The sequence below is a fragment of the Eubalaena glacialis genome, chromosome 12, assembly GCF_028564815.1.
Source record: "Eubalaena glacialis isolate mEubGla1 chromosome 12, mEubGla1.1.hap2.+ XY, whole genome shotgun sequence".
NCBI classification, from domain to species: Eukaryota; Metazoa; Chordata; class Mammalia; order Artiodactyla; family Balaenidae; genus Eubalaena; species Eubalaena glacialis.
The window spans coordinates 74,847,028-74,871,702 of NC_083727.1; positions in this window are offsets into that span (position 1 = coordinate 74,847,028).

Sequence of the window (24,675 nt, forward strand, 5' to 3'; positions counted from 1 at the left end):
CTAGCTGCTGGTGAGATGTAAAGTGGTTGACGGCCAATAATGAGAACAGAAAGGAGCTGCGTTTAAAAGGAAAACTTGAGGTACCATTCAATCCAGCAGGCGCACCAATGGGCCTCTCACCTGAGAAGACCAGAATCGAGAAGACCCGGGCTGCAAAAGCTGCACTGCAGCCTTATTCACAATAGACAAGACAGTGAAGCAACCAAAATGTCCATCAACAGATGAAGGGATAAAGAAGAAGTGGTCCATGTACACAATGAATACTAGCCATGGAAAACAATGAAACACTGCTCTTTGAGGCACCATAGATGATCTTGGAGATAATCACAGAACATGAGGTAAGTCGGAAAGCAAAAGTCCTATATCTTATGATAACACTTATAGGCGTTATCTAATAACTGACACAAATGAACATATTTCCACAGAGAAAGGCACTCACTGACTTAGAACAAAAACTATGCTTATCTAAAAGGAAAGGTGGGGGGAATGGATAAATGAAGATTAGCCTTACCATATGTATACAAATACATATTATATACATATATCAAAAAGACCGACCATATAGCAAGGGAGGTTTACGGAACACTCTGTAATAATTTACATGGGAAGAGGATCTCTACATAAATAGATATATAATGTGTAAATGAACCAGAGTGTGTACGCCTTGGACAAACAACATTCGAACCATTACCCCAATTTAAAAAATTAAAACAACGAACTAGAAGTAATGAGACATAAACTTATGGGGGGTTTTCCTGGCACATTCCACTCAAATTTACAACCTAGGTAAACGACTTCCAGAACGGCTCTGCTGCCCTAGTACCCAGATTTGGGAATGGAGAAATGCTGCATCCTTGTGGCCGTTTCCCACAACAGCAGCTTTAAACCCACGGCAAAAGGTCACTAAATATTCACCAATTGCAGTTCTGTAAATGACACCTGCCCTCCAAAAAATACTGAGGTCGAAAACCGACCAAAAAATTCAAGAGTGCAACCTTCCAAAAAGACAATTTGGAGAGGTATATTGTACTCGCACTTTTTTTTCTTTTTTCTTTTAACAGAAAAGAAAAAGGCGCGGAAAAACGATGAATTTTAGGAATTGTTAAAGACATGTAAACCCAAATTACAAAAACCTATCAGCTCACACCAGTCAGAACGACCATCAACAAAAATGCTGCAAACAATAAATGCTGACGTGATTGTGGAGAAATGCGTACCCTCGATTCTAAGGGGGACGCGGTAAGAGCCACTAATGAAAGCACAATTGAGGTGCCTTGAAAAGGTAAACACTGAGCTACCATACCAGTCAATCCATCATACCCACTGCTGGGTCTATCACCTGAGAAAATGAAAATCAAAAATCACAGGCTGGCAATCCTGCACTCCAGCAATATTTACCATAGGCAACACTTGGAAGCAACGAAAATGTCCATCAACAGAGGAATGCACCAAGAAGAAGTGGTCCCTGTACACAGTGGAATATTAGCCATGGAAAACATTGAAGCACTGCTCTTTGAGGCACCATTGATGAGCCTGGAGATAATCACAAAACATGAAGTAGGACGGAAAGCAAAAGACCTATATCCTATAATATCACTTATGGCATTACCTAATAACTGACACAAATGAACATATTTCCAAAGAGAAAGACACTCACAGGCTTAGAAAACAAACTATGCTCATCTAAAAGGAAAGGAGGGGGGAATTGATAAATGAAGATTAGTGTTACTATACGTACACAAATACATATTATATACATGTATCAAAAAGACCGAACATATAGCAAGGGAGGTCTACGGAACACTGTAATATTTCACATGGGAAGAGGATCTGTACATTAATAGACATATATAATGTACAAATGAACCAGATTGTGTACACCTAGGACAAACAATATTCTAATGTTTACCCCGATTAAAAAAATTTAAAAAACCGAGACGAAGTAATGAGACATAAACTTATGGGGATTTCTCCTGGCAAATTCCATTCTAATTTACAACCTAGGACAACGACTTCCAGAAAGGTTCTGCTGCCCTAGTACCCAGATGGGGGAGTGGAGAGAGGCTGCCTCCTTGGGGCCGTTTCCCACAACAGCAGCTTTAAACCCACTGCGAAAGGTCACTAAATATTCACCAACTTGCAGTTCTGTAAATGACACCTGCCCTCCAAAAAATTTCTGGGGTCCAAAATCGACCAAAAAATTCAAAAGAGGGCAAGCTTCGAAGAAGACAATTTCAAGAGGTATATTGTACTCACGGTTTTTTCTTTTAAGAGAAAAGAAAAAGGCGTGGGAAAATGATGAATTTTAGGAATCTTTAAAGACATGCAAACCCAAATTACAAATACCTATCAGCTCACAGCAGTCAGAATGGCCATTTGCAAAAATGCTGCAAACAATACATGCTGAAGGGATTGTGGAGAAATGTGTACCCTCAGCTCTAAGGGGGACGTGGTAAGAACCATTAACGTAAACACAATGGAGGTGCTTTGAAAAGGTAAACATTGAGCTACCAGTGAATCAAGCATACCATCTGCTGGGCCTATCACCTGAGAAAATGAAAATCAAAAAGTCACAGGCTGGCAGACCTGTACGCCAGCAACATTTACCATAGTCAACGCTTGGAAGCAACAAAAATGTCCATCAACAGAGGAATGCACCAAGAAGAAGTGGTCCGTGTATACAATGGACTATTACTCCAGTAAAAAATATAAATTAAATTTAAAAAACAAACAAATGTAAGGAGACATCAGCATTTGTGGGTCTATCTGGGCACATTCCACTCTAATTTATAACCGAAGAGCACCACTGGCCGGTAGGTCTGTTTCCCAAGTACCAGCGTGGGGAACGTAGAAAGGCTGCCGCCCTCTGGCCGTTACCTGCAAAGGCAGCTTTAAAGCCTGGGCTAATGGTCACTTCATATGAACAAGTACTGCAGGGCTGTAAATGAAACCTGCCCTCAAAATGCCTTGAGGGAGGTAATGGTTAAAATATTTCAAAATGTGACACGTACTTTAAGAAAACACTTTGAAGAACTAAGCTGTAATCCCAGCTGGAAAAATAAAAAGGACATGCCTTAAAGCTCAGTTTCAGCGGATTATGAGACACATGCAAATTCAACCACAAAGAGGTATCGGCTCACACCAGTCAGAATAACCATCAGCAAAAAACTACAGAGAATAAATGCTGAAGGTGCTGTGGAGAAATGCATACCCTCAACTTTATGTGGGACGTAACCTGGGAAGAGCCACTAAAGAGAACAGAATGGAGGTGCCTTTAAAAGGTAAACATTGAGCTACCATATGATCCAGCAGACCTATTCCTGGACCTATAACCTAAGAAGACAGAATTGGAAAGACACAGGCAGGCAAATCTGCATTGCATAGTAGTACAATAGCCAAGATATGGAAGTAACCAAAAAGTCCACCGACAGATGGGTGGACAAAGAAGAACTGCTACATGTACAGATGGAACATGAGCTAGCGAAAAAATGAAACAATGCCATTTGCAGCACCATAGATGAGTCTAGAAGTAATCACGCAACTTGTAGTACGTGAGAAAGCCAAAGATACATATCCTATCATACCACATATAGGTGTTACCTAAAAATTGATACAAACGAAGATATTTCCACAGAGAAAGGCAACCACAGATTCAGTACAAAAACGTATGGTTCACCAAATGGAAAGGTGTGAGGATTGGATACATTACCATACTGAGGTTAACAGAGAGATACACACACACGTGAAATATATACTCACCAAAGACCTACGGAATACCAAGAGAAGACTACTCAACATTGTGTCATAACCTACATGGGAAAAGGATCTGAAGAAGAATAGATATATGCATATGCGTGAAAGAACCACATCTTGCACACCTAGAACAAACAAAACATTGTAATCAAGTTTGCTGTGATAAAAAATAAAAATTAAGTTGTAAACACGAACAAGAAGTAATGAGACATAAACTTAAAGGGCTTCTTCCTGGCACATTCCATTCTAATTTACAGCCTAGCACACCACTTCCAGTAAGGCTCTGTTGCCCTAGTAACCAGATTTGGTAAAGGAGAAATGCTGCCGCCTTGTGGCCGATTCCTGCAAGAGCAGCTTTTAACCCACAGCTAATGGTCACTTAACATTCACAAGGACGCAGGGCTGTAAAGGACACCTGCCCTCAAATTTGTGCTGAGGTAGGGAATGGATAAAAAAATTCAAAACAGGCAAATTTTTCAAGAAGATAGTATGAAGAGGTAAGTTTTACTCACTCTCTTTTTCAAAAAAGGAAAATGGATAAAAGCTCAACCTCAGGAAGTATTAGACTCATGCAATCTAATCTACAAAAAGGTTTCAACTCACACCAGTCGACTGACCATCAGCAAAAAGTCTACAAACAAGAAATGCTGAAGGGGTTTTAGAGAACTCTGTACCCTCTAGCTGCTGGTGAGATGTAAAGTGGTTGACGGCCAATAATGAGAACAGAAAGGAGCTGCGTTTAAAAGGAAAACTTGAGGTACCATTCAATCCAGCAGGCGCACCAATGGGCCTCTCACCTGAGAAGACCAGAATCGAGAAGACCCGGGCTGCAAAAGCTGCACTGCAGCCTTATTCACAATAGACAAGACAGTGAAGCAACCAAAATGTCCATCAACAGATGAAGGGATAAAGAAGAAGTGGTCCATGTACACAATGAATACTAGCCATGGAAAACAATGAAACACTGCTCTTTGAGGCACCATAGATGATCTTGGAGATAATCACAGAACATGAGGTAAGTCGGAAAGCAAAAGTCCTATATCTTATGATAACACTTATAGGCGTTATCTAATAACTGACACAAATGAACATATTTCCACAGAGAAAGGCACTCACTGACTTAGAACAAAAACTATGCTTATCTAAAAGGAAAGGTGGGGGGAATGGATAAATGAAGATTAGCCTTACCATATGTATACAAATACATATTATATACATATATCAAAAAGACCGACCATATAGCAAGGGAGGTTTACGGAACACTCTGTAATAATTTACATGGGAAGAGGATCTCTACATAAATAGATATATAATGTGTAAATGAACCAGAGTGTGTACGCCTTGGACAAACAACATTCGAACCATTACCCCAATTTAAAAAATTAAAACAACGAACTAGAAGTAATGAGACATAAACTTATGGGGGGTTTTCCTGGCACATTCCACTCAAATTTACAACCTAGGTAAACGACTTCCAGAACGGCTCTGCTGCCCTAGTACCCAGATTTGGGAATGGAGAAATGCTGCATCCTTGTGGCCGTTTCCCACAACAGCAGCTTTAAACCCACGGCAAAAGGTCACTAAATATTCACCAATTGCAGTTCTGTAAATGACACCTGCCCTCCAAAAAATACTGAGGTCGAAAACCGACCAAAAAATTCAAGAGTGCAACCTTCCAAAAAGACAATTTGGAGAGGTATATTGTACTCGCACTTTTTTTTCTTTTTTCTTTTAACAGAAAAGAAAAAGGCGCGGAAAAACGATGAATTTTAGGAATTGTTAAAGACATGTAAACCCAAATTACAAAAACCTATCAGCTCACACCAGTCAGAACGACCATCAACAAAAATGCTGCAAACAATAAATGCTGACGTGATTGTGGAGAAATGCGTACCCTCGATTCTAAGGGGGACGCGGTAAGAGCCACTAATGAAAGCACAATTGAGGTGCCTTGAAAAGGTAAACACTGAGCTACCATACCAGTCAATCCATCATACCCACTGCTGGGTCTATCACCTGAGAAAATGAAAATCAAAAATCACAGGCTGGCAATCCTGCACTCCAGCAATATTTACCATAGGCAACACTTGGAAGCAACGAAAATGTCCATCAACAGAGGAATGCACCAAGAAGAAGTGGTCCCTGTACACAGTGGAATATTAGCCATGGAAAACATTGAAGCACTGCTCTTTGAGGCACCATAGATGAGCCTGGAGATAATCACAAAACATGAAGTAGGACGGAAAGCAAAAGACCTATATCCTATAATATCACTTATGGCATTACCTAATAACTGACACAAATGAACATATTTCCAAAGAGAAAGACACTCACAGGCTTAGAAAACAAACTATGCTCATCTAAAAGGAAAGGAGGGGGGAATTGATAAATGAAGATTAGTGTTACTATACGTACACAAATACATATTATATACATGTATCAAAAAGACCGAACATATAGCAAGGGAGGTCTACGGAACACTGTAATATTTCACATGGGAAGAGGATCTGTACATTAATAGACATATATAATGTACAAATGAACCAGATTGTGTACACCTAGGACAAACAATATTCTAATGTTTACCCCGATTAAAAAAATTTAAAAAACCGAGACGAAGTAATGAGACATAAACTTATGGGGATTTCTCCTGGCAAATTCCATTCTAATTTACAACCTAGGACAACGACTTCCAGAAAGGTTCTGCTGCCCTAGTACCCAGATGGGGGAGTGGAGAGAGGCTGCCTCCTTGGGGCCGTTTCCCACAACAGCAGCTTTAAACCCACTGCGAAAGGTCACTAAATATTCACCAACTTGCAGTTCTGTAAATGACACCTGCCCTCCAAAAAATTTCTGGGGTCCAAAATCGACCAAAAAATTCAAAAGAGGGCAAGCTTCGAAGAAGACAATTTCAAGAGGTATATTGTACTCACGGTTTTTTCTTTTAAGAGAAAAGAAAAAGGCGTGGGAAAATGATGAATTTTAGGAATCTTTAAAGACATGCAAACCCAAATTACAAATACCTATCAGCTCACAGCAGTCAGAATGGCCATTTGCAAAAATGCTGCAAACAATACATGCTGAAGGGATTGTGGAGAAATGTGTACCCTCAGCTCTAAGGGGGACGTGGTAAGAACCATTAACGTAAACACAATGGAGGTGCTTTGAAAAGGTAAACATTGAGCTACCAGTGAATCAAGCATACCATCTGCTGGGCCTATCACCTGAGAAAATGAAAATCAAAAAGTCACAGGCTGGCAGACCTGTACGCCAGCAACATTTACCATAGTCAACGCTTGGAAGCAACAAAAATGTCCATCAACAGAGGAATGCACCAAGAAGAAGTGGTCCGTGTATACAATGGACTATTACTCCAGTAAAAAATATAAATTAAATTTAAAAAACAAACAAATGTAAGGAGACATCAGCATTTGTGGGTCTATCTGGGCACATTCCACTCTAATTTATAACCGAAGAGCACCACTGGCCGGTAGGTCTGTTTCCCAAGTACCAGCGTGGGGAACGTAGAAAGGCTGCCGCCCTCTGGCCGTTACCTGCAAAGGCAGCTTTAAAGCCTGGGCTAATGGTCACTTCATATGAACAAGTACTGCAGGGCTGTAAATGAAACCTGCCCTCAAAATGCCTTGAGGGAGGTAATGGTTAAAATATTTCAAAATGTGACACGTACTTTAAGAAAACACTTTGAAGAACTAAGCTGTAATCCCAGCTGGAAAAATAAAAAGGACATGCCTTAAAGCTCAGTTTCAGCGGATTATGAGACACATGCAAATTCAACCACAAAGAGGTATCGGCTCACACCAGTCAGAATAACCATCAGCAAAAAACTACAGAGAATAAATGCTGAAGGTGCTGTGGAGAAATGCATACCCTCAACTTTATGTGGGACGTAACCTGGGAAGAGCCACTAAAGAGAACAGAATGGAGGTGCCTTTAAAAGGTAAACATTGAGCTACCATATGATCCAGCAGACCTATTCCTGGACCTATAACCTAAGAAGACAGAATTGGAAAGACACAGGCAGGCAAATCTGCATTGCATAGTAGTACAATAGCCAAGATATGGAAGTAACCAAAAAGTCCACCGACAGATGGGTGGACAAAGAAGAACTGCTACATGTACAGATGGAACATGAGCTAGCGAAAAAATGAAACAATGCCATTTGCAGCACCATAGATGAGTCTAGAAGTAATCACGCAACTTGTAGTACGTGAGAAAGCCAAAGATACATATCCTATCATACCACATATAGGTGTTACCTAAAAATTGATACAAACGAAGATATTTCCACAGAGAAAGGCAACCACAGATTCAGTACAAAAACGTATGGTTCACCAAATGGAAAGGTGTGAGGATTGGATACATTACCATACTGAGGTTAACAGAGAGATACACACACACGTGAAATATATACTCACCAAAGACCTACGGAATACCAAGAGAAGACTACTCAACATTGTGTCATAACCTACATGGGAAAAGGATCTGAAGAAGAATAGATATATGCATATGCGTGAAAGAACCACATCTTGCACACCTAGAACAAACAAAACATTGTAATCAAGTTTGCTGTGATAAAAAATAAAAATTAAGTTGTAAACACGAACAAGAAGTAATGAGACATAAACTTAAAGGGCTTCTTCCTGGCACATTCCATTCTAATTTACAGCCTAGCACACCACTTCCAGTAAGGCTCTGTTGCCCTAGTAACCAGATTTGGTAAAGGAGAAATGCTGCCGCCTTGTGGCCGATTCCTGCAAGAGCAGCTTTTAACCCACAGCTAATGGTCACTTAACATTCACAAGGACGCAGGGCTGTAAAGGACACCTGCCCTCAAATTTGTGCTGAGGTAGGGAATGGATAAAAAAATTCAAAACAGGCAAATTTTTCAAGAAGATAGTATGAAGAGGTAAGTTTTACTCACTCTCTTTTTCAAAAAAGGAAAATGGATAAAAGCTCAACCTCAGGAAGTATTAGACTCATGCAATCTAATCTACAAAAAGGTTTCAACTCACACCAGTCGACTGACCATCAGCAAAAAGTCTACAAACAAGAAATGCTGAAGGGGTTTTAGAGAACTCTGTACCCTCTAGCTGCTGGTGAGATGTAAAGTGGTTGACGGCCAATAATGAGAACAGAAAGGAGCTGCGTTTAAAAGGAAAACTTGAGGTACCATTCAATCCAGCAGGCGCACCAATGGGCCTCTCACCTGAGAAGACCAGAATCGAGAAGACCCGGGCTGCAAAAGCTGCACTGCAGCCTTATTCACAATAGACAAGACAGTGAAGCAACCAAAATGTCCATCAACAGATGAAGGGATAAAGAAGAAGTGGTCCATGTACACAATGAATACTAGCCATGGAAAACAATGAAACACTGCTCTTTGAGGCACCATAGATGATCTTGGAGATAATCACAGAACATGAGGTAAGTCGGAAAGCAAAAGTCCTATATCTTATGATAACACTTATAGGCGTTATCTAATAACTGACACAAATGAACATATTTCCACAGAGAAAGGCACTCACTGACTTAGAACAAAAACTATGCTTATCTAAAAGGAAAGGTGGGGGGAATGGATAAATGAAGATTAGCCTTACCATATGTATACAAATACATATTATATACATATATCAAAAAGACCGACCATATAGCAAGGGAGGTTTACGGAACACTCTGTAATAATTTACATGGGAAGAGGATCTCTACATAAATAGATATATAATGTGTAAATGAACCAGAGTGTGTACGCCTTGGACAAACAACATTCGAACCATTACCCCAATTTAAAAAATTAAAACAACGAACTAGAAGTAATGAGACATAAACTTATGGGGGGTTTTCCTGGCACATTCCACTCAAATTTACAACCTAGGTAAACGACTTCCAGAACGGCTCTGCTGCCCTAGTACCCAGATTTGGGAATGGAGAAATGCTGCATCCTTGTGGCCGTTTCCCACAACAGCAGCTTTAAACCCACGGCAAAAGGTCACTAAATATTCACCAATTGCAGTTCTGTAAATGACACCTGCCCTCCAAAAAATACTGAGGTCGAAAACCGACCAAAAAATTCAAGAGTGCAACCTTCCAAAAAGACAATTTGGAGAGGTATATTGTACTCGCACTTTTTTTTCTTTTTTCTTTTAACAGAAAAGAAAAAGGCGCGGAAAAACGATGAATTTTAGGAATTGTTAAAGACATGTAAACCCAAATTACAAAAACCTATCAGCTCACACCAGTCAGAACGACCATCAACAAAAATGCTGCAAACAATAAATGCTGACGTGATTGTGGAGAAATGCGTACCCTCGATTCTAAGGGGGACGCGGTAAGAGCCACTAATGAAAGCACAATTGAGGTGCCTTGAAAAGGTAAACACTGAGCTACCATACCAGTCAATCCATCATACCCACTGCTGGGTCTATCACCTGAGAAAATGAAAATCAAAAATCACAGGCTGGCAATCCTGCACTCCAGCAATATTTACCATAGGCAACACTTGGAAGCAACGAAAATGTCCATCAACAGAGGAATGCACCAAGAAGAAGTGGTCCCTGTACACAGTGGAATATTAGCCATGGAAAACATTGAAGCACTGCTCTTTGAGGCACCATTGATGAGCCTGGAGATAATCACAAAACATGAAGTAGGACGGAAAGCAAAAGACCTATATCCTATAATATCACTTATGGCATTACCTAATAACTGACACAAATGAACATATTTCCAAAGAGAAAGACACTCACAGGCTTAGAAAACAAACTATGCTCATCTAAAAGGAAAGGAGGGGGGAATTGATAAATGAAGATTAGTGTTACTATACGTACACAAATACATATTATATACATGTATCAAAAAGACCGAACATATAGCAAGGGAGGTCTACGGAACACTGTAATATTTCACATGGGAAGAGGATCTGTACATTAATAGACATATATAATGTACAAATGAACCAGATTGTGTACACCTAGGACAAACAATATTCTAATGTTTACCCCGATTAAAAAAATTTAAAAAACCGAGACGAAGTAATGAGACATAAACTTATGGGGATTTCTCCTGGCAAATTCCATTCTAATTTACAACCTAGGACAACGACTTCCAGAAAGGTTCTGCTGCCCTAGTACCCAGATGGGGGAGTGGAGAGAGGCTGCCTCCTTGGGGCCGTTTCCCACAACAGCAGCTTTAAACCCACTGCGAAAGGTCACTAAATATTCACCAACTTGCAGTTCTGTAAATGACACCTGCCCTCCAAAAAATTTCTGGGGTCCAAAATCGACCAAAAAATTCAAAAGAGGGCAAGCTTCGAAGAAGACAATTTCAAGAGGTATATTGTACTCACGGTTTTTTCTTTTAAGAGAAAAGAAAAAGGCGTGGGAAAATGATGAATTTTAGGAATCTTTAAAGACATGCAAACCCAAATTACAAATACCTATCAGCTCACAGCAGTCAGAATGGCCATTTGCAAAAATGCTGCAAACAATACATGCTGAAGGGATTGTGGAGAAATGTGTACCCTCAGCTCTAAGGGGGACGTGGTAAGAACCATTAACGTAAACACAATGGAGGTGCTTTGAAAAGGTAAACATTGAGCTACCAGTGAATCAAGCATACCATCTGCTGGGCCTATCACCTGAGAAAATGAAAATCAAAAAGTCACAGGCTGGCAGACCTGTACGCCAGCAACATTTACCATAGTCAACGCTTGGAAGCAACAAAAATGTCCATCAACAGAGGAATGCACCAAGAAGAAGTGGTCCGTGTATACAATGGACTATTACTCCAGTAAAAAATATAAATTAAATTTAAAAAACAAACAAATGTAAGGAGACATCAGCATTTGTGGGTCTATCTGGGCACATTCCACTCTAATTTATAACCGAAGAGCACCACTGGCCGGTAGGTCTGTTTCCCAAGTACCAGCGTGGGGAACGTAGAAAGGCTGCCGCCCTCTGGCCGTTACCTGCAAAGGCAGCTTTAAAGCCTGGGCTAATGGTCACTTCATATGAACAAGTACTGCAGGGCTGTAAATGAAACCTGCCCTCAAAATGCCTTGAGGGAGGTAATGGTTAAAATATTTCAAAATGTGACACGTACTTTAAGAAAACACTTTGAAGAACTAAGCTGTGATCCCAGCTGGAAAAATAAAAAGGACATGCCTTAAAGCTCAGTTTCAGCGGATTATGAGACACATGCAAATTCAACCACAAAGAGGTATCGGCTCACACCAGTCAGAATAACCATCAGCAAAAAACTACAGAGAATAAATGCTGAAGGTGCTGTGGAGAAATGCATACCCTCAACTTTACGTGGGACGTAACCTGGGAAGAGCCACTAAAGAGAACAGAATGGAGGTGCCTTTAAAAGGTAAACATTGAGCTACCATATGATCCAGCAGACCTATTCCTGGACCTATAACCTAAGAAGACAGAATTGGAAAGACACAGGCAGGCAAATCTGCATTGCATAGTAGTACAATAGCCAAGATATGGAAGTAACCAAAAAGTCCACCGACAGATGGGTGGACAAAGAAGAACTGCTACATGTACAGATGGAACATGAGCTAGCGAAAAAATGAAACAATGCCATTTGCAGCACCATAGATGAGTCTAGAAGTAATCACGCAACTTGTAGTACGTGAGAAAGCCAAAGATACATATCCTATCATACCACATATAGGTGTTACCTAAAAATTGATACAAACGAAGATATTTCCACAGAGAAAGGCAACCACAGATTCAGTACAAAAACGTATGGTTCACCAAATGGAAAGGTGTGAGGATTGGATACATTACCATACTGAGGTTAACAGAGAGATACACACACACGTGAAATATATACTCACCAAAGACCTACGGAATACCAAGAGAAGACTACTCAACATTGTGTCATAACCTACATGGGAAAAGGATCTGAAGAAGAATAGATATATGCATATGCGTGAAAGAACCACATCTTGCACACCTAGAACAAACAAAACATTGTAATCAAGTTTGCTGTGATAAAAAATAAAAATTAAGTTGTAAACACGAACAAGAAGTAATGAGACATAAACTTAAAGGGCTTCTTCCTGGCACATTCCATTCTAATTTACAGCCTAGCACACCACTTCCAGTAAGGCTCTGTTGCCCTAGTAACCAGATTTGGTAAAGGAGAAATGCTGCCGCCTTGTGGCCGATTCCTGCAAGAGCAGCTTTTAACCCACAGCTAATGGTCACTTAACATTCACAAGGACGCAGGGCTGTAAAGGACACCTGCCCTCAAATTTGTGCTGAGGTAGGGAATGGATAAAAAAATTCAAAACAGGCAAATTTTTCAAGAAGATAGTATGAAGAGGTAAGTTTTACTCACTCTCTTTTTCAAAAAAGGAAAATGGATAAAAGCTCAACCTCAGGAAGTATTAGACTCATGCAATCTAATCTACAAAAAGGTTTCAACTCACACCAGTCGACTGACCATCAGCAAAAAGTCTACAAACAAGAAATGCTGAAGGGGTTTTAGAGAACTCTGTACCCTCTAGCTGCTGGTGAGATGTAAAGTGGTTGACGGCCAATAATGAGAACAGAAAGGAGCTGCGTTTAAAAGGAAAACTTGAGGTACCATTCAATCCAGCAGGCGCACCAATGGGCCTCTCACCTGAGAAGACCAGAATCGAGAAGACCCGGGCTGCAAAAGCTGCACTGCAGCCTTATTCACAATAGACAAGACAGTGAAGCAACCAAAATGTCCATCAACAGATGAAGGGATAAAGAAGAAGTGGTCCATGTACACAATGAATACTAGCCATGGAAAACAATGAAACACTGCTCTTTGAGGCACCATAGATGATCTTGGAGATAATCACAGAACATGAGGTAAGTCGGAAAGCAAAAGTCCTATATCTTATGATAACACTTATAGGCGTTATCTAATAACTGACACAAATGAACATATTTCCACAGAGAAAGGCACTCACTGACTTAGAACAAAAACTATGCTTATCTAAAAGGAAAGGTGGGGGGAATGGATAAATGAAGATTAGCCTTACCATATGTATACAAATACATATTATATACATATATCAAAAAGACCGACCATACAGCAAGGGAGGTTTACGGAACACTCTGTAATAATTTACATGGGAAGAGGATCTCTACATAAATAGATATATAATGTGTAAATGAACCAGAGTGTGTACGCCTTGGACAAACAACATTCGAACCATTACCCCAATTTAAAAAATTAAAACAACGAACTAGAAGTAATGAGACATAAACTTATGGGGGGTTTTCCTGGCACATTCCACTCAAATTTACAACCTAGGTAAACGACTTCCAGAACGGCTCTGCTGCCCTAGTACCCAGATTTGGGAATGGAGAAATGCTGCATCCTTGTGGCCGTTTCCCACAACAGCAGCTTTAAACCCACGGCAAAAGGTCACTAAATATTCACCAATTGCAGTTCTGTAAATGACACCTGCCCTCCAAAAAATACTGAGGTCGAAAACCGACCAAAAAATTCAAGAGTGCAACCTTCCAAAAAGACAATTTGGAGAGGTATATTGTACTCGCACTTTTTTTTCTTTTTTCTTTTAACAGAAAAGAAAAAGGCGCGGAAAAACGATGAATTTTAGGAATTGTTAAAGACATGTAAACCCAAATTACAAAAACCTATCAGCTCACACCAGTCAGAACGACCATCAACAAAAATGCTGCAAACAATAAATGCTGACGTGATTGTGGAGAAATGCGTACCCTCGATTCTAAGGGGGACGCGGTAAGAGCCACTAATGAAAGCACAATTGAGGTGCCTTGAAAAGGTAAACACTGAGCTACCATACCAGTCAATCCATCATACCCACTGCTGGGTCTATCACCTGAGAAAATGAAAATCAAAAATCACAGGCTGGCAATCCTGCACTCCAGCAATATTTACCATAGGCAACACTTGGAAGCAACGAAAATGTCCATCAACAGAGGAATGCACCAAGAAGAAGTGGTCCCTGTACACAGTGGAATATTAGCCATGGAAAACATTGAAGCACTGCTCTTTGAGGCACCATTGATGAGCCTGGAGATAATCACAAAACATGAAGTAGGACGGAAAGCAAAAGACCTATATCCTATAATATCACTTATGGCATTACCTAATAACTGACACAAATGAACATATTTCCAAAGAGAAAGACACTCACAGGCTTAGAAAACAAACTATGCTCATCTAAAAGGAAAGGAGGGGGGAATTGATAAATGAAGATTAGTGTTACTATACGTACACAAATACATATTATATACATGTATCAAAAAGACCGAACATATAGCAAGGGAGGTCTACGGAACACTGTAATATTTCACATGGGAAGAGGATCTGTACATTAATAGACATATATAATGTACAAATGAACCAGATTGTGTACACCTAGGACAAACAATATTCTAATGTTTACCCCGATTAAAAAAATTTAAAAAACCGAGACGAAGTAATGAGACATAAACTTATGGGGATTTCTCCTGGCAAATTCCATTCTAATTTACAACCTAGGACAACGACTTCCAGAAAGGTTCTGCTGCCCTAGTACCCAGATGGGGGAGTGGAGAGAGGCTGCCTCCTTGGGGCCGTTTCCCACAACAGCAGCTTTAAACCCACTGCGAAAGGTCACTAAATATTCACCAACTTGCAGTTCTGTAAATGACACCTGCCCTCCAAAAAATTTCTGGGGTCCAAAATCGACCAAAAAATTCAAAAGAGGGCAAGCTTCGAAGAAGACAATTTCAAGAGGTATATTGTACTCACGGTTTTTTCTTTTAAGAGAAAAGAAAAAGGCGTGGGAAAATGATGAATTTTAGGAATCTTTAAAGACATGCAAACCCAAATTACAAATACCTATCAGCTCACAGCAGTCAGAATGGCCATTTGCAAAAATGCTGCAAACAATACATGCTGAAGGGATTGTGGAGAAATGTGTACCCTCAGCTCTAAGGGGGACGTGGTAAGAACCATTAACGTAAACACAATGGAGGTGCTTTGAAAAGGTAAACATTGAGCTACCAGTGAATCAAGCATACCATCTGCTGGGCCTATCACCTGAGAAAATGAAAATCAAAAAGTCACAGGCTGGCAGACCTGTACGCCAGCAACATTTACCATAGTCAACGCTTGGAAGCAACAAAAATGTCCATCAACAGAGGAATGCACCAAGAAGAAGTGGTCCGTGTATACAATGGACTATTACTCCAGTAAAAAATATAAATTAAATTTAAAAAACAAACAAATGTAAGGAGACATCAGCATTTGTGGGTCTATCTGGGCACATTCCACTCTAATTTATAACCGAAGAGCACCACTGGCCGGTAGGTCTGTTTCCCAAGTACCAGCGTGGGGAACGTAGAAAGGCTGCCGCCCTCTGGCCGTTACCTGCAAAGGCAGCTTTAAAGCCTGGGCTAATGGTCACTTCATATGAACAAGTACTGCAGGGCTGTAAATGAAACCTGCCCTCAAAATGCCTTGAGGGAGGTAATGGTTAAAATATTTCAAAATGTGACACGTACTTTAAGAAAACACTTTGAAGAACTAAGCTGTGATCCCAGCTGGAAAAATAAAAAGGACATGCCTTAAAGCTCAGTTTCAGCGGATTATGAGACACATGCAAATTCAACCACAAAGAGGTATCGGCTCACACCAGTCAGAATAACCATCAGCAAAAAACTACAGAGAATAAATGCTGAAGGTGCTGTGGAGAAATGCATACCCTCAACTTTATGTGGGACGTAACCTGGGAAGAGCCACTAAAGAGAACAGAATGGAGGTGCCTTTAAAAGGTAAACATTGAGCTACCATATGATCCAGCAGACCTATTCCTGGACCTATAACCTAAGAAGACAGAATTGGAAAGACACAGGCAGGCAAATCTGCATTGCATAGTAGTACAATAGCCAAGATATGGAAGTAACCAAAAAGTCCACCGACAGATGGGTGGACAAAGAAGAACTGCTACATGTACAGATGGAACATGAGCTAGCGAAAAAATGAAACAATGCCATTTGCAGCACCATAGATGAGTCTAGAAGTAATCACGCAACTTGTAGTACGTGAGAAAGCCAAAGATACATATCCTATCATACCACATATAGGTGTTACCTAAAAATTGATACAAACGAAGATATTTCCACAGAGAAAGGCAACCACAGATTCAGTACAAAAACGTATGGTTCACCAAATGGAAAGGTGTGAGGATTGGATACATTACCATACTGAGGTTAACAGAGAGATACACACACACGTGAAATATATACTCACCAAAGACCTACGGAATACCAAGAGAAGACTACTCAACATTGTGTCATAACCTACATGGGAAAAGGATCTGAAGAAGAATAGATATATGCATATGCGTGAAAGAACCACATCTTGCACACCTAGAACAAACAAAACATTGTAATCAAGTTTGCTGTGATAAAAAATAAAAATTAAGTTGTAAACACGAACAAGAAGTAATGAGACATAAACTTAAAGGGCTTCTTCCTGGCACATTCCATTCTAATTTACAGCCTAGCACACCACTTCCAGTAAGGCTCTGTTGCCCTAGTAACCAGATTTGGTAAAGGAGAAATGCTGCCGCCTTGTGGCCGATTCCTGCAAGAGCAGCTTTTAACCCACAGCTAATGGTCACTTAACATTCACAAGGACGCAGGGCTGTAAAGGACACCTGCCCTCAAATTTGTGCTGAGGTAGGGAATGGATAAAAAAATTCAAAACAGGCAAATTTTTCAAGAAGATAGTATGAAGAGGTAAGTTTTACTCACTCTCTTTTTCAAAAAAGGAAAATGGATAAAAGCTCAACCTCAGGAAGTATTAGACTCATGCAATCTAATCTACAAAAAGGTTTCAACTCACACCAGTCGACTGACCATCAGCAAAAAGTCTACAAACAAGAAATGCTGAAGGGGTTTTAGAGAACTCTGTACCCTCTAGCTGCTGGTGAGATGTAAAGTGGTTGACGGCCAATAATGAGAACAGAAAGGAGCTGCGTTTAAAAGGAAAACTTGAGGTACCATTCAATCCAGCAGGCGCACCAATGGGCCTCTCACCTGAGAAGACCAGAATCGAGAAGACCCGGGCTGCAAAAGCTGCACTGCAGCCTTATTCACAATAGACAAGACAGTGAAGCAACCAAAATGTCCATCAACAGATGAAGGGATAAAGAAGAAGTGGTCCATGTACACAATGAATACTAGCCATGGAAAACAATGAAACACTGCTCTTTGAGGCACCATAGATGATCTTGGAGATAATCACAGAACATGAGGTAAGTCGGAAAGCAAAAGTCCTATATCTTATGATAACACTTATAGGCGTTATCTAATAACTGACACAAATGAACATATTTCCACAGAGAAAGGCACTCACTGACTTAGAACAAAAACTATGCTTATCTAAAAGGAAAGGTGGGGGGAATGGATAAATGAAGATTAGCCTTACCATATGTATACAAATACATATTATATACATATATCAAAAAGACCGACCATATAGCAAGGGAGGTTTACGGAACACTCTGTAATAATTTACATGGGAAGAGGATCTCTACATAAATAGATATATAATGTGTAAATGAACCAGAGTGTGTACGCCTTGGACAAACAACATTCGAACCATTACCCCAATTTAAAAAATTAAAACAACGAACTAGAAGTAATGAGACATAAACTTATGGGGGGTTTTCCTGGCACATTCCACTCAAATTTACAACCTAGGTAAACGACTTCCAGAACGGCTCTGCTGCCCTAGTACCCAGATTTGGGAATGGAGAAATGCTGCATCCTTGTGGCCGTTTCCCACAACAGCAGCTTTAAACCCACGGCAAAAGGTCACTAAATATTCACCAATTGCAGTTCTGTAAATGACACCTGCCCTCCAAAAAATACTGAGGTCGAAAACCGACCAAAAAATTCAAGAGTGCAACCTTCCAAAAAGACAATTTGGAGAGGTATATTGTACTCGCACTTTTTTTTCTTTTTTCTTTTAACAGAAAAGAAAAAGGCGCGGAAAAACGATGAATTTTAGGAATTGTTAAAGACATGTAAACCCAAATTACAAAAACCTATCAGCTCACACCAGTCAGAACGACCATCAACAAAAATGCTGCAAACAATAAATGCTGACGTGATTGTGGAGAAATGCGTACCCTCGATTCTAAGGGGGACGCGGTAAGAGCCACTAATGAAAGCACAATTGAGGTGCCTTGAAAAGGTAAACACTGAGCTACCATACCAGTCAATCCATCATACCCACTGCTGGGTCTATCACCTGAGAAAATGAAAATCAAAAATCACAGGCTGGCAATCCTGCACTCCAGCAATATTTACCATAGGCAACACTTGGAAGCAACGAAAATGTCCATCAACAGAGGAATGCACCAAGAAGAAGTGGTCCCTGTACACAGTGGAATATTAGCCATGGAAAACATTGAAGCACTGCTCTTTGAGGCACCATAGATGAGCCTGGAGATAATCACAAAACATGAAGTAGGACGGAAAGCAAAAGACCTATATCCTATAATATCACTTATGGCATTACCTAATAACTGACACAAATGAACATATTTCCAAAGAGAAAGACACTCACAGGCTTAGAAAACAAACTATGCTCATCTAAAAGGAAAGGAGGGGGGAATTGATAAATGAAGATTAGTGTTACTATACGTACACAAATACATATTATATACATGTATCAAAAAGACCGAACATATAGCAAGGGAGGTCTACGGAACACTGTAATATTTCACATGGGAAGAGGATCTGTACATTAATAGACATATATAATGTACAAATGAACCAGATTGTGTACACCTAGGACAAACAATATTCTAATGTTTACCCCGATTAAAAAAATTTAAAAAACCGAGACGAAGTAATGAGACATAAACTTATGGGGATTTCTCCTGGCAAATTCCATTCTAATTTACAACCTAGGACAACGACTTCCAGAAAGGTTCTGCTGCCCTAGTACCCAGATGGGGGAGTGGAGAGAGGCTGCCTCCTTGGGGCCGTTTCCCACAACAGCAGCTTTAAACCCACTGCGAAAGGTCACTAAATATTCACCAACTTGCAGTTCTGTAAATGACACCTGCCCTCCAAAAAATTTCTGGGGTCCAAAATCGACCAAAAAATTCAAAAGAGGGCAAGCTTCGAAGAAGACAATTTCAAGAGGTATATTGTACTCACGGTTTTTTCTTTTAAGAGAAAAGAAAAAGGCGTGGGAAAATGATGAATTTTAGGAATCTTTAAAGACATGCAAACCCAAATTACAAATACCTATCAGCTCACAGCAGTCAGAATGGCCATTTGCAAAAATGCTGCAAACAATACATGCTGAAGGGATTGTGGAGAAATGTGTACCCTCAGCTCTAAGGGGGACGTGGTAAGAACCATTAACGTAAACACAATGGAGGTGCTTTGAAAAGGTAAACATTGAGCTACCAGTGAATCAAGCATACCATCTGCTGGGCCTATCACCTGAGAAAATGAAAATCAAAAAGTCACAGGCTGGCAGACCTGTACGCCAGCAACATTTACCATAGTCAACGCTTGGAAGCAACAAAAATGTCCATCAACAGAGGAATGCACCAAGAAGAAGTGGTCCGTGTATACAATGGACTATTACTCCAGTAAAAAATATAAATTAAATTTAAAAAACAAACAAATGTAAGGAGACATCAGCATTTGTGGGTCTATCTGGGCACATTCCACTCTAATTTATAACCGAAGAGCACCACTGGCCGGTAGGTCTGTTTCCCAAGTACCAGCGTGGGGAACGTAGAAAGGCTGCCGCCCTCTGGCCGTTACCTGCAAAGGCAGCTTTAAAGCCTGGGCTAATGGTCACTTCATATGAACAAGTACTGCAGGGCTGTAAATGAAACCTGCCCTCAAAATGCCTTGAGGGAGGTAATGGTTAAAATATTTCAAAATGTGACACGTACTTTAAGAAAACACTTTGAAGAACTAAGCTGTAATCCCAGCTGGAAAAATAAAAAGGACATGCCTTAAAGCTCAGTTTCAGCGGATTATGAGACACATGCAAATTCAACCACAAAGAGGTATCGGCTCACACCAGTCAGAATAACCATCAGCAAAAAACTACAGAGAATAAATGCTGAAGGTGCTGTGGAGAAATGCATACCCTCAACTTTATGTGGGACGTAACCTGGGAAGAGCCACTAAAGAGAACAGAATGGAGGTGCCTTTAAAAGGTAAACATTGAGCTACCATATGATCCAGCAGACCTATTCCTGGACCTATAACCTAAGAAGACAGAATTGGAAAGACACAGGCAGGCAAATCTGCATTGCATAGTAGTACAATAGCCAAGATATGGAAGTAACCAAAAAGTCCACCGACAGATGGGTGGACAAAGAAGAACTGCTACATGTACAGATGGAACATGAGCTAGCGAAAAAATGAAACAATGCCATTTGCAGCACCATAGATGAGTCTAGAAGTAATCACGCAACTTGTAGTACGTGAGAAAGCCAAAGATACATATCCTATCATACCACATATAGGTGTTACCTAAAAATTGATACAAACGAAGATATTTCCACAGAGAAAGGCAACCACAGATTCAGTACAAAAACGTATGGTTCACCAAATGGAAAGGTGTGAGGATTGGATACATTACCATACTGAGGTTAACAGAGAGATACACACACACGTGAAATATATACTCACCAAAGACCTACGGAATACCAAGAGAAGACTACTCAACATTGTGTCATAACCTACATGGGAAAAGGATCTGAAGAAGAATAGATATATGCATATGCGTGAAAGAACCACATCTTGCACACCTAGAACAAACAAAACATTGTAATCAAGTTTGCTGTGATAAAAAATAAAAATTAAGTTGTAAACACGAACAAGAAGTAATGAGACATAAACTTAAAGGGCTTCTTCCTGGCACATTCCATTCTAATTTACAGCCTAGCACACCACTTCCAGTAAGGCTCTGTTGCCCTAGTAACCAGATTTGGTAAAGGAGAAATGCTGCCGCCTTGTGGCCGATTCCTGCAAGAGCAGCTTTTAACCCACAGCTAATGGTCACTTAACATTCACAAGGACGCAGGGCTGTAAAGGACACCTGCCCTCAAATTTGTGCTGAGGTAGGGAATGGATAAAAAAATTCAAAACAGGCAAATTTTTCAAGAAGATAGTATGAAGAGGTAAGTTTTACTCACTCTCTTTTTCAAAAAAGGAAAATGGATAAAAGCTCAACCTCAGGAAGTATTAGACTCATGCAATCTAATCTACAAAAAGGTTTCAACTCACACCAGTCGACTGACCATCAGCAAAAAGTCTACAAACAAGAAATGCTGAAGGGGTTTTAGAGAACTCTGTACCCTCTAGCTGCTGGTGAGATGTAAAGTGGTTGACGGCCAATAATGAGAACAGAAAGGAGCTGCGTTTAAAAGGAAAACTTGAGGTACCATTCAATCCAGCAGGCGCACCAATGGGCCTCTCACCTGAGAAGACCAGAATCGAGAAGACCCGGGCTGCAAAAGCTGCACTGCAGCCTTATTCACAATAGACAAGACAGTGAAGCAACCAAAATGTCCATCAACAGATGAAGGGATAAAGAAGAAGTGGTCCATGTACACAATGAATACTAGCCATGGAAAACAATGAAACACTGCTCTTTGAGGCACCATAGATGATCTTGGAGATAATCACAGAACATGAGGTAAGTCGGAAAGCAAAAGTCCTATATCTTATGATAACACTTATAGGCGTTATCTAATAACTGACACAAATGAACATATTTCCACAGAGAAAGGCACTCACTGACTTAGAACAAAAACTATGCTTATCTAAAAGGAAAGGTGGGGGGAATGGATAAATGAAGATTAGCCTTACCATATGTATACAAATACATATTATATACATATATCAAAAAGACCGACCATATAGCAAGGGAGGTTTACGGAACACTCTGTAATAATTTACATGGGAAGAGGATCTCTACATAAATAGATATATAATGTGTAAATGAACCAGAGTGTGTACGCCTTGGACAAACAACATTCGAACCATTACCCCAATTTAAAAACTTAAAACAACGAACTAGAAGTAATGAGACATAAACTTATGGGGGGTTTTCCTGGCACATTCCACTCAAATTTACAACCTAGGTAAACGACTTCCAGAACGGCTCTGCTGCCCTAGTACCCAGATTTGGGAATGGAGAAATGCTGCATCCTTGTGGCCGTTTCCCACAACAGCAGCTTTAAACCCACGGCAAAAGGTCACTAAATATTCACCAATTGCAGTTCTGTAAATGACACCTGCCCTCCAAAAAATACTGAGGTCGAAAACCGACCAAAAAATTCAAGAGTGCAACCTTCCAAAAAGACAATTTGGAGAGGTATATTGTACTCGCACTTTTTTTTCTTTTTTCTTTTAACAGAAAAGAAAAAGGCGCGGAAAAACGATGAATTTTAGGAATTGTTAAAGACATGTAAACCCAAATTACAAAAACCTATCAGCTCACACCAGTCAGAACGACCATCAACAAAAATGCTGCAAACAATAAATGCTGACGTGATTGTGGAGAAATGCGTACCCTCGATTCTAAGGGGGACGCGGTAAGAGCCACTAATGAAAGCACAATTGAGGTGCCTTGAAAAGGTAAACACTGAGCTACCATACCAGTCAATCCATCATACCCACTGCTGGGTCTATCACCTGAGAAAATGAAAATCAAAAATCACAGGCTGGCAATCCTGCACTCCAGCAATATTTACCATAGGCAACACTTGGAAGCAACGAAAATGTCCATCAACAGAGGAATGCACCAAGAAGAAGTGGTCCCTGTACACAGTGGAATATTAGCCATGGAAAACATTGAAGCACTGCTCTTTGAGGCACCATAGATGAGCCTGGAGATAATCACAAAACATGAAGTAGGACGGAAAGCAAAAGACCTATATCCTATAATATCACTTATGGCATTACCTAATAACTGACACAAATGAACATATTTCCAAAGAGAAAGACACTCACAGGCTTAGAAAACAAACTATGCTCATCTAAAAGGAAAGGAGGGGGGAATTGATAAATGAAGATTAGTGTTACTATACGTACACAAATACATATTATATACATGTATCAAAAAGACCGAACATATAGCAAGGGAGGTCTACGGAACACTGTAATATTTCACATGGGAAGAGGATCTGTACATTAATAGACATATATAATGTACAAATGAACCAGATTGTGTACACCTAGGACAAACAATATTCTAATGTTTACCCCGATTAAAAAAATTTAAAAAACCGAGACGAAGTAATGAGACATAAACTTATGGGGATTTCTCCTGGCAAATTCCATTCTAATTTACAACCTAGGACAACGACTTCCAGAAAGGTTCTGCTGCCCTAGTACCCAGATGGGGGAGTGGAGAGAGGCTGCCTCCTTGGGGCCGTTTCCCACAACAGCAGCTTTAAACCCACTGCGAAAGGTCACTAAATATTCACCAACTTGCAGTTCTGTAAATGACACCTGCCCTCCAAAAAATTTCTGGGGTCCAAAATCGACCAAAAAATTCAAAAGAGGGCAAGCTTCGAAGAAGACAATTTCAAGAGGTATATTGTACTCACGGTTTTTTCTTTTAAGAGAAAAGAAAAAGGCGTGGGAAAATGATGAATTTTAGGAATCTTTAAAGACATGCAAACCCAAATTACAAATACCTATCAGCTCACAGCAGTCAGAATGGCCATTTGCAAAAATGCTGCAAACAATACATGCTGAAGGGATTGTGGAGAAATGTGTACCCTCAGCTCTAAGGGGGACGTGGTAAGAACCATTAACGTAAACACAATGGAGGTGCTTTGAAAAGGTAAACATTGAGCTACCAGTGAATCAAGCA